Source organism: Chanodichthys erythropterus, chromosome 18 (genome assembly GCF_024489055.1).
Source record: "Chanodichthys erythropterus isolate Z2021 chromosome 18, ASM2448905v1, whole genome shotgun sequence".
Taxonomy (NCBI): domain Eukaryota; kingdom Metazoa; phylum Chordata; class Actinopteri; order Cypriniformes; family Xenocyprididae; genus Chanodichthys; species Chanodichthys erythropterus.
This window is the reverse complement of record NC_090238.1, coordinates 38376809-38386874: the sequence shown is the minus strand read 5'-3', so window position 1 is coordinate 38386874 and position 10066 is coordinate 38376809. Positions and strand designations below refer to the sequence as shown.

Sequence of the window (10066 nt, the reverse complement as noted above, 5' to 3'; positions counted from 1 at the left end):
GACATATCAGGATATTCAATTTTATGTCCTTTCTCACTGAATAAAGTGTCTGTAATGATGAATTCTGTAGGTGGATCTGCTTTAACTGCACATTTTAAAGGCATGCTTGCAATTAAACAATCTCTCAATGACTGCATACCCCAAAACACATGTGAAAATTTATCCAGAAATTGTGAGAGGAAAATAGCCAAAAGAGACCCTAGCGTGCTTTTCGATGAGATCAGAGAGAGACCCCAGAACATGATGCACAACGTCAAATTATGCTCTTAAAGAACATTTATAATCTTCATTTCTATCCTTCTGTTGTACAATGTCGACATTTGCACTAAAAATCAATCGTTTGTACTTATGGCATAATTAATTATTTGTGTGTGATTGTGCATCATGAAATCAATATGTGCAATGCATTTATTTATTTTTGCTTAAAGCCTTTATTTGTAATGCATTATAAAAGGTATTAATAATAAGAAATAACTGTAACCAAAGTTAAAATGCATTACATAATATTTGCAGATTCCTGCAGAGTTTTTTATACATTATACTTTCTAAAGGTGTGTTTAATGGATAGATAATCGATATAACGGTGTTTACAATTATTCATGAGATCATACATTGCATTATAGAGTGCATTAAAAGTACCTTAATTATACTGCATTCTCTAAATTTCAATGTCGAAATGCAATCTCTGTAAAGCTGCTTTGAAACAATATGTATTGTGAAAATAAATGTGAATTATATATATATATTTATCCTATATATAGGAAGGATTTAAGTAAACTGTTTCCCATTTATTTACAATCTATACATTAATTTGTCCATATATTGTTTATTATGCACAACTCCATTACTGAAATTCATACTCATTTATGCTAGAACAGACTATATATAATAAAAAGGGACACATATTCACACACAGCACAGGGATAACCTGGAATTTCAATGTCTAGTCGTGTTGCATAACTCATGCATGCACACTTTTCCATTTTAAGGGTTTATGTAAAGTGGGTCTGCAAAACAGAGCGCCTATTTATTATGAAACATTCCCCAGAAGTTTGAAGTCTGGGATGCCGTCGGTGACTGCATCAAGCTTAAAATAACATTTCCGTAATCCTGTGCAAACCAGAGCAGAAATAACGATTACAGCTATTTGAACACTTCAGCGCACGACGACTAGAAACACGAGCGCGCGCGCGACAAATAAGGAGATGCAAGTGGAATTTATAAGGCGATCCGAACAGTTTTGCACAGTGAAGTTCTCTGCATCTGCGCAATGATTAAAAGAAATACCCCAGAGAGAGAGCGCGTGCAAAACCAAACAAAGGTGATTTTCAAAGCACGCTCAGATGTTTCCCGATGAACACACTTGGATCTTCTGACACGTTCAGATCTTCTGACGGAGTCTCCGCGGCTTCCACAAGGGGAGGAGTGACACTATCCTCGGGTCCGGCCCCCTGTGCTGCAAACATATATAAAAGACATGGATCCCACCAACCAGCACAGAAAACACAGAGAGCTTCACCTGGAAAAGTAAAGCAAGCTTGTAAAACTAGATTTAATTGACAACATTTTGAGAAAAAAAGATTATTTTATTCTTTTAAACGGATGCTTATCATTTGAACATGAACATCATTTGAGCTGGGGAAAAAAAGAAGAATAACAGTTCATCAGAAGAATGGCTCTGACTGAAGCCGAGTTTGGACTCAAGGGCAGCAGCATCATGAAGGAATGGAGCGGACAGGTTCAGCCGGCTCTGATCGCATCCTTCATCATCCTCTTCTTCCTCGAGGCCTGTCTGTGGGTCAGAAATCTCACGTTCAAGAAAAGGCTTCCAGGCCCGTTCGCCTGGCCTTTGGTGGGCAACGCCATGCAGCTCGGCCAAATGCCACACATCACCTTCTCAAAGCTGGCAAAGAAGTACGGAAACGTCTACCAGATCCGACTCGGCCGCAACGACATTGTGGTCCTGAACGGAGACGCGGCCATACGGAAGGCGCTCATTCAACACAGCACTGAGTTTGCCGGCAGGCCGAATTTTGTGTCTTTTCAGATGATTTCCGGCGGTCGGAGCCTGACGTTCAACAATTACAGCAAACAGTGGAGGATGCATCGAAAAATCGCCCAGTCGACTCTAAGAGCTTTCTCAATGGCGAACAGTCAAACCAAACAGACATTTGAACAACATGTAATCGGCGAAGCGATGGATCTAGTCCAGAAGTTTCTGAGGCTCAGCGCTGATGGACGCCACTTCAATCCTTCGCACGACTTCACCATCGCCGCCGCAAACGTCATCTGCGCGCTCTGCTTTGGGAAACGCTACGGCCACGATGACCCCGAGTTCAGGACTCTCCTAAAAAGAGTGGATAAGTTCGGAGAAACCGTCGGCGCCGGGAGCCTGGTGGACGTCATGCCTTGGCTGCAGTCGTTTCCGAATCCTGTGAGGAGCGTCTATCAAAACTTCAAGACCATTAATGAGGAGTTCTTTGCGTACGTGAAGGACAAAGTGGTCCAGCACAGAGACACGTACGACCCCGACGTCACCCGTGACATGAGCGACGCCATCATTGGTGCCATCGAGCATGGGAAAGAGAGCGTGCTGACTAAAGACTTCGTTGAGGCTACGGTCACCGATCTAATTGGTGCGGGACAGGACACAGTGTCAACAGTGATGCAATGGATGCTTCTGCTTTTAGTCAAACACCCGTCGATTCAAACCAAACTTCAAGAGCAGATTGATAAAGTTGTGGGTCGTGACAGACTCCCATCAATAGAAGACAGGAGCAACCTTGCATACCTGGACGCCTTCATCTACGAAACCATGCGCTTCACCAGCTTCGTCCCCGTCACCATACCGCACTCCACCACCGCAGACGTCACCATCGAAGGTCTCCACATCCCCAAAGACACCGTGGTGTTCATCAACCAGTGGTCCGTCAACCACGACCCTCAAAAGTGGCACGATCCTCACGTCTTCAACCCGTCGAGATTCCTGGACGAGACCGGCGCTCTGGATAAAGACCTGACCAACGGCGTGATGATCTTCTCGACAGGTAAGAGGAGATGCATTGGTGCGCAGATCGCCAAGGTGGAGGTTTTTCTGTTCTCTGCCATCTTGTTGCACCAGTGCTCGTTTGAGAGCAACCCTTCTCAGGATCTCTCCATGGACTGCTCGTACGGTTTAACACTGAAGCCGCTCCATTACACAGTCTCGGCGAAGCTCAGAGGAAAACTTTTTGGCTTGGTATCGCCGGCATGAGTTAAAAAAAACAACCGGCTTGTTCTCGCGACTAAAGGCCAGCAAAGACTGAACATAATGCAAATGTATTCCACATAACAATGAGTATTAGTAAAGCTGCACTGAATGCTGTCTAATAATTGTATATTTAATATTTAATGAATATATGTTTGATATGAAATAATGAATTGACTCAATCACATCCATAGAAAATGCTGTCAGGTAATCGAAGAGATCATCTATGCTTCAGAATAATTACAATATGACGTGGTCAAACGCTGTAGACACATCAATTATTATGTAATATTATGCAATTGTTAGTATTGAGTCATTAACAGCAGCTGTTGGAGGGCTGTGAGAACGTGACTCAGATTTGGCATAGCAGTGCATTTAATTATGCTTGCATAACGATGTGATGATGTACTTCAGGTATTTTATGTATTAGGCATTTATTTATACACATTATACTGGTTCTATAAATTATATTCTCTTAGCAGTTTATTCATTCAAGGCTCTCTTGTTGAGTCTCAAAGACTTCAGTCTCACGCTGGATGAACTTCCTCATTTTGAAGGTTCTCTCACATGCACAGATCCTCACAGTCATGTACAAAACACAATCAGATATTCCTATATCAAATTGCATATTACATTGTGATAAATGTTTACACTGAATGTTTTGAAAGCTCTGTAACTGAAGTGCATGTATTCAGGAATGCAGCTTTTTGAAGAAAAAGTAGAAAGCCTTTTTTCTTTTTTAATGTCCAGGTATTGTTTTCTTTTTACTATTGGAAAATAAGCTACAAGTGGAATAAATAAAGTGCTGTTTTACAACCTGTGAAGATGCATTCGGCCTCTTTCTTTTATGATGCTCAGAATGATTCACATTTTAACACATGCACACACATTAATACATGCAAGTCAAAAAATAAAACGTCAAACCAAATCACTAACGGTCTTATTATATTAACAGTCTGCATCTGTCTTCACTTCAGTGCATATCCTTATTGGCCAATATTTCTGTTTGCATTCAGATATTTCTGTAAAACCACATCTTTAAAGTCAAATTATCTTATTAAATTTATATAACAGTCATTACTCTAACTACAGCTCATGATAAATACACTCTGCTACGCTCCATATTTAACTCCATTGTTTGTATCTGTTCTTTGTCTGAAGCATTAAAAAACCCTCAAATCTTTCATGAGTTACAGACTGAATTCCTCTAGTGACTCGATTTCACTTGTATTCAGTTGGCATCGCATTGTGGATTCCAAACAAAATGAAATCCCACCAATTAGAGCACATTTACAGAGCTCATTTACTATGTCAGACAATGCATTCTGTAAAAAAAAAAAAAAAAGATAATGACAGCATTTCTCTGGCTTATGGTTTTATTCATCCTAATCAGACATTTCAGCACTTTACAGCAAGACAAATAAAAAATATATAGAAAGCAAGAGCCATCATTAAACAAAGTTTGACATCCAATTGGCATAACTATATGTTATTCTTTTACTCTGTCAACAAACAAAAATAGATATAATGCCCCAAAATGCTTTTAGACAACTATTAGATAACAAAGCAAACGTCTGTATCTGCGTATCTCAAACACTGCAGGATCTCTTCACTTTTCCTCATCATGTTTTAAAGTCTCAGTGTGTTTGAATTGGTGTTCATTAGTGGATGTATGAAGTCAGTTCTCCTCAAGTTCACAATGGTAACTATCAACACCATCCATACTGACCGATTAATGATAATATCGTCTCATAGCTGAACTGATGAACTTTGCAACACTGAACTGAGCCGAATAATGACACCATTATCTTCAGCAGAGCTGCATAATAGCTTGAATTTGAAACAATCTCAGTTCGAACTTCACATGTACTGCAAAAATGGTATTTTGTTATCTAATGTCCAGTATATGTTATGAACACTGTCAGAAGTGTTATACATCTGTAGATGTTGGGAATCCCATGTGTGTGTCCAGGCGTTTGCACTCCGGCCGTAATGGGTGGAGAGTCCGAGAGAGTCGGGGGAAAGAAAATGAACCTGTGGCCCAAACTCCTCCTACTCTAGAGATATATATATATAACACAGTGTCAAGCCTGAAATCTGCATTCTTCTAATTTGGTCATCTCTGGACAGACGTTGCAGACGTCTTCCTGTAACCCCACAGCTGAGGAGGGCAGAAAACAGCAGGGCGTTGAGGTTCTCAAATTCTTCTGTGATTTACCACCATCCTTTACTCACCATTCAAGATGGAAAGTTACTAATATAGTCAGAGTTTATACAAAAAACAACCTTTAGAGCTTGAGAATATCATGGCGCTGTCAGACACAGAGTTTGGAATGAAGGGCAGTGGAATCCTCAAGGAATGGAGCGGACAAATACAACCGGCCCTCATTGCATCCTTCGTCTTCCTCTGCTGTCTGGAGGCTTGTTTTTGGGTCAGGAACCTCGCTCTGAAAAAGAGGCTTCCAGGGCCCTTTGCTTGGCCGCTTGTGGGCAACGCCATGCAGCTCGGCCAAATGCCCCACATCACCTTCGCCAAGTTGGCAAAGAGGTACGGAAACGTCTACCAAATCAGACTGGGCAGCAGCGACATAGTGGTTCTGAATGGAGACGCGGCCATACGCAAGGCATTGCTTCAACACAGCATCGAGTTTGCCGGCAGGCCAAACTTTGTGTCTTTCCAGTCAGTTTCCGGCGGGACAGGCATGGCGTTCACCAGCTACAGCAAGCAATGGAAAGTGCACCGGAAGATCGCTCAATCCACCATTCGTGCCTTCTCTTCTGCGAACAGCCAAACGAAGAAATCCTTCGAGAAGCACATCGCGGCTGAGGCAGAGGAAATGATTGAAACGTTTTTGAGATTGAGTTCAAACGACCAATACTTCAATCCATCTCACGAGCTGACGGTTGCGGCTGCTAATATCATCTGCGCTCTTTGCTTCGGGAAACGCTACGGACACGACGACCTAGAGTTCAGGACTCTCTTGGGCAATGTCAACAAGTTTGGAGAAACCGTAGGAGCTGGAAGTTTGGTGGACGTCATGCCTTGGTTGCAGTCTTTCCCCAACCCAGTCAGGAGTGTTTTTCAGAGCTTCAAAGCTCTCAATAATGACTTCTTCGTGTTTGTGAAAGGTAAAGTGGTGGAGCACAGGCAAAGCTACAATCCTGAGGTCACCAGAGACATGAGCGACGCCTTTATTGGCGTCATTGATCATGCAGACACGGAAACGGGATTGACCGAGGCTCATGCTGAAGGTACGGTGTCTGATCTCATCGGAGCAGGTCTGGACACGGTTTCTACTGCCTTGAACTGGATGCTGCTTCTACTGGTCAAACACCCATCGATTCAAACCAAACTTCAAGAGCAGATTGATAAAGTTGTGGGTCGTGACAGACTCCCATCAATAGAAGACAGGAGCAACCTTGCATACCTGGACGCCTTCATCTACGAAACCATGCGCTTCACCAGCTTCGTCCCCGTCACCATACCGCACTCCACCACCGCAGACGTCACCATCGAAGGTCTCCACATCCCCAAAGACACCGTGGTGTTCATCAACCAGTGGTCCGTCAACCACGACCCTCAAAAGTGGCACGATCCTCACGTCTTCAACCCGTCGAGATTCCTGGACGAGACCGGCGCTCTGGATAAAGACCTCACCAACGGCGTGATGATCTTCTCCATTGGGAAGAGAAGATGCATTGGAGATCAGATTGCAAAAGTCGAAGTTTTCCTCATCGCTGCCATGTTGCTCCATCAACTGACTTTTGAGAAAGACCCATCACAGGACTTGAGTTTAAACTGCTCTTATGGTTTAACGCTGAAGCCATTTGACTATAAAATCTCTGCCAAACCCAGAGGAAGTGTATTTAATGGAGCATAAATTAGTGTGTGTGCTTTCAAACCCACTGTCTCTTATATAATACACTTTGCAGAATCAAGGTATGTGCTTTATATTTAACATGTTCTAAAAGCAATATGGAACTTTAGATTTTAAATAGTTCCCTATATACTTAAAGAAAAAGTGTAGATAATAGTATGACTGAATGTTTTGAAAAGCAAAACAAATGGTATCATCAGGGTTTTATGCTTCTTTAAGGCAATGTTTGTACAGATGTGCACAAAAATTATTAGCTATACCATGTGCTTCCTTTGAAAACACTTTTGAACATCGAAAACGACAAATATATTCAAGTATTGTATCTAGCTGCAAAAAACTCAATATGTGTGTAGAAGTTCTACATAAACCTGTAACTTTTATCAAAATGCTGAAAAATGATTCAGAAGTGTGGCTAAAAATGCTTGTAAATAAAATGCACTGTTGACTATAACATTGTGTATTTCATTACAGTAAATATTTCCATTCATGCTTACTAGGTTGCTCCAAAACAGTCATCCTTTGCCAGATATGGTAGTTTTCCAGTTTTACAAAAACACCCATATATTAATAAAACACAGTTTGTAGAGCATGTAAATTAAGCGTCTAAATGTATTTGCTAATTGACTTTTCCGTAGCAGAGGTGATGGCGTCTAAAAGCATCCTTTCTCCTCACAACGTAACCACATGCGTGAACGTGCAAAGCTGCTTTGCGGCCCACATGCGCGAGGGGAGTCTCAGAGGGAGTCTTACATTTACACTGGTTAATTCATAGCAGACACACGCTGCTTTCCTCTCTCGCTTCCTGTCATGACACCGCAGCGCTCTGGAGGGGGGCCAGGGGTGTTATGGGCCATGCAGGGTAGCCACAGTACATGCCCCTGATTTACTGCGAACCACACACGCAATCGCACTCACACGGGACATGTCTTTTTGATAAACCTCCCAACTGAAAAACGGCCTTTCTCCAGGGTGCCTCCTTCAGTGGCCTCTGGATTTGCTGAGGGTTCAGTCTGTGCCATCAGATGTTTTCACCTCTGTTTTTACCACCGCTGACCTCACACACGCGAAAATATTTCATATTTCACCTCAAAATAAAGAAATTCATGTCATTTATAGGTGGACAGTTTATGTTTGTCATTATTGTTGGTGATTGCATGGAAGCTTGTTTCCACCGCGGAATAAAAATAAGTTGTGACTTTTTCCAGCAATTGCTAGTATCTGAGAACAATGTATGACTTTTTTGCTCAGAATCGCAAGATATAAACTCGCAATTGCGAGAATTGTGAGATGAAAAGTCATAATTACCTTTTTTATTCCATGGCAGAAACAAGCTTCCATATGATTGTCCATTGTGCATGTGCAATACAGAAGAAAAACATTGCATTAAACTACTTTGTATTTAAACCAGTGGACATCAAAGGAAGTACAACAATTACTATGATGTAAATAATGTTTTGGGGTTAAACGTGAGTGAAACTTGCAGTGATATTAAGCTTACATTTGTTTTGTGTTTTGGACATAAGTACTGATGACTGCGTCTTAAACCATCAATCACAGTGCATGTTTTCCCTTCCCGTACACACTTACTTGTTTGCAAGTGGAAATCACAACTAACCAGCAACAAAAGTAGATTATATAAATCTATCGTATTTAAATTATAATTGCAAATGCAAGTAATCTGTAAAGTATACATGGATTATTTTTTGCACTTGCAGAGCCAAGAATCATTATTAAAGCTCAAATAAAACCTTACAGTGGTTATATTGTACACTAGAGAAAGCTAATGGAGAGTTTGATTGATTGAAATGTGTTTTGATGATGTGAAAAAAGAGCCAAATCAATTGAACAGCAAGTAGGAATACAATTAGTTTAATTTTCAAAACTCACAGAACTTTTTACTGATCGATGGATGATCAAGTTTTTATGGAAGCTTGTTTCTGCCACTAAATAAAAAAATTAAAAAGGTAATTGTGACTGTTTATCTGACAATTCTGACTTTTTCTCTTCGAATTGCGAGATTTAAAGTCGCAATTATGAGTTATAAAGTCAGACCTGCGAGTTATAAAGTCAGAGTTGTAAGATATAAAGTCAGAATTGTGAGATGTAAACTCAAAATTGCGAGATATAAAGTCAGAATTGTGAGATGTAAAGTCAAAATTGCGAGATATAAAGTCAGAATTGTGTGATATAAAGTCAGACTTACGTGAGTTATAAAGTCAGAATTGCTAGATATAAAGTCAAAATTGTGAGATATAAAGTCAGAATTGTGAGATATAAAGTCAGAATTGTGAGATATAAAGTCAGAATTGTGAGTTATAAAGTCAGAATTGTGAGATATAAAGTCAGAATTGTGTGATATAAAGTCAGAATTGTGAGATATAAAGTCAGAATTGCGAGATATAAAGTAAGAATTGTGAGATATAAAGTCAAAATTGCGAGATATAAAGTCAGAATTGTGAGATGTAAAGTCAAAATTGCGAGATATAAAGTCAGAATTGTGAGATATAAAGTCAGAATTGTGTGATATAAAGTCAGACTTACGTGAGTTATAAAGTCAGAATTGCTAGATATAAACTCAAAATTGCGAGATATAAAGTCAGAATTGTGAGATGTAAAGTCAAAATTGTGAGATATAAAGTCAGAATTGTGAGATATAAAGTCAGAATTGTGAGATATAAAGTCAGAATTGCGAGATATAAAGTCAGAATTGTGAGATAAAAAGTCGCAATTACCTTTTTAATTTTTTTTATTTAGTACCGAAAACAAGTTTCATAAAGTCAGAATTGTGAGATATAAAGTCAGAATTGTGAGATATAAAGTCAGAATTGTGTGATATAAAGTCAGAATTGCTAGATATAAAGTCAAAATTGTGAGATATAAAGTCAGAATTGTGAGATTTAAAGTCAGAATTGTGAGATATAAAGTCAGAATTGTGAGATAT

At 40.1% G+C, this 10066-nt stretch overlaps 2 pseudogenes; both read left to right on the top strand.

Annotated features, from left to right (window-relative positions):
* The first annotated feature begins 1487 nt into the window (after positions 1-1487).
* On the top strand, positions 1488-4411 carry LOC137007176 (cytochrome P450 1B1 pseudogene; annotated as a pseudogene).
* Positions 4412-5178: 767 nt separating this feature from the next.
* Positions 5179-8920, top strand: LOC137007177 (cytochrome P450 1B1 pseudogene; annotated as a pseudogene).
* Positions 8921-10066: the final 1146 nt, after the last annotated feature.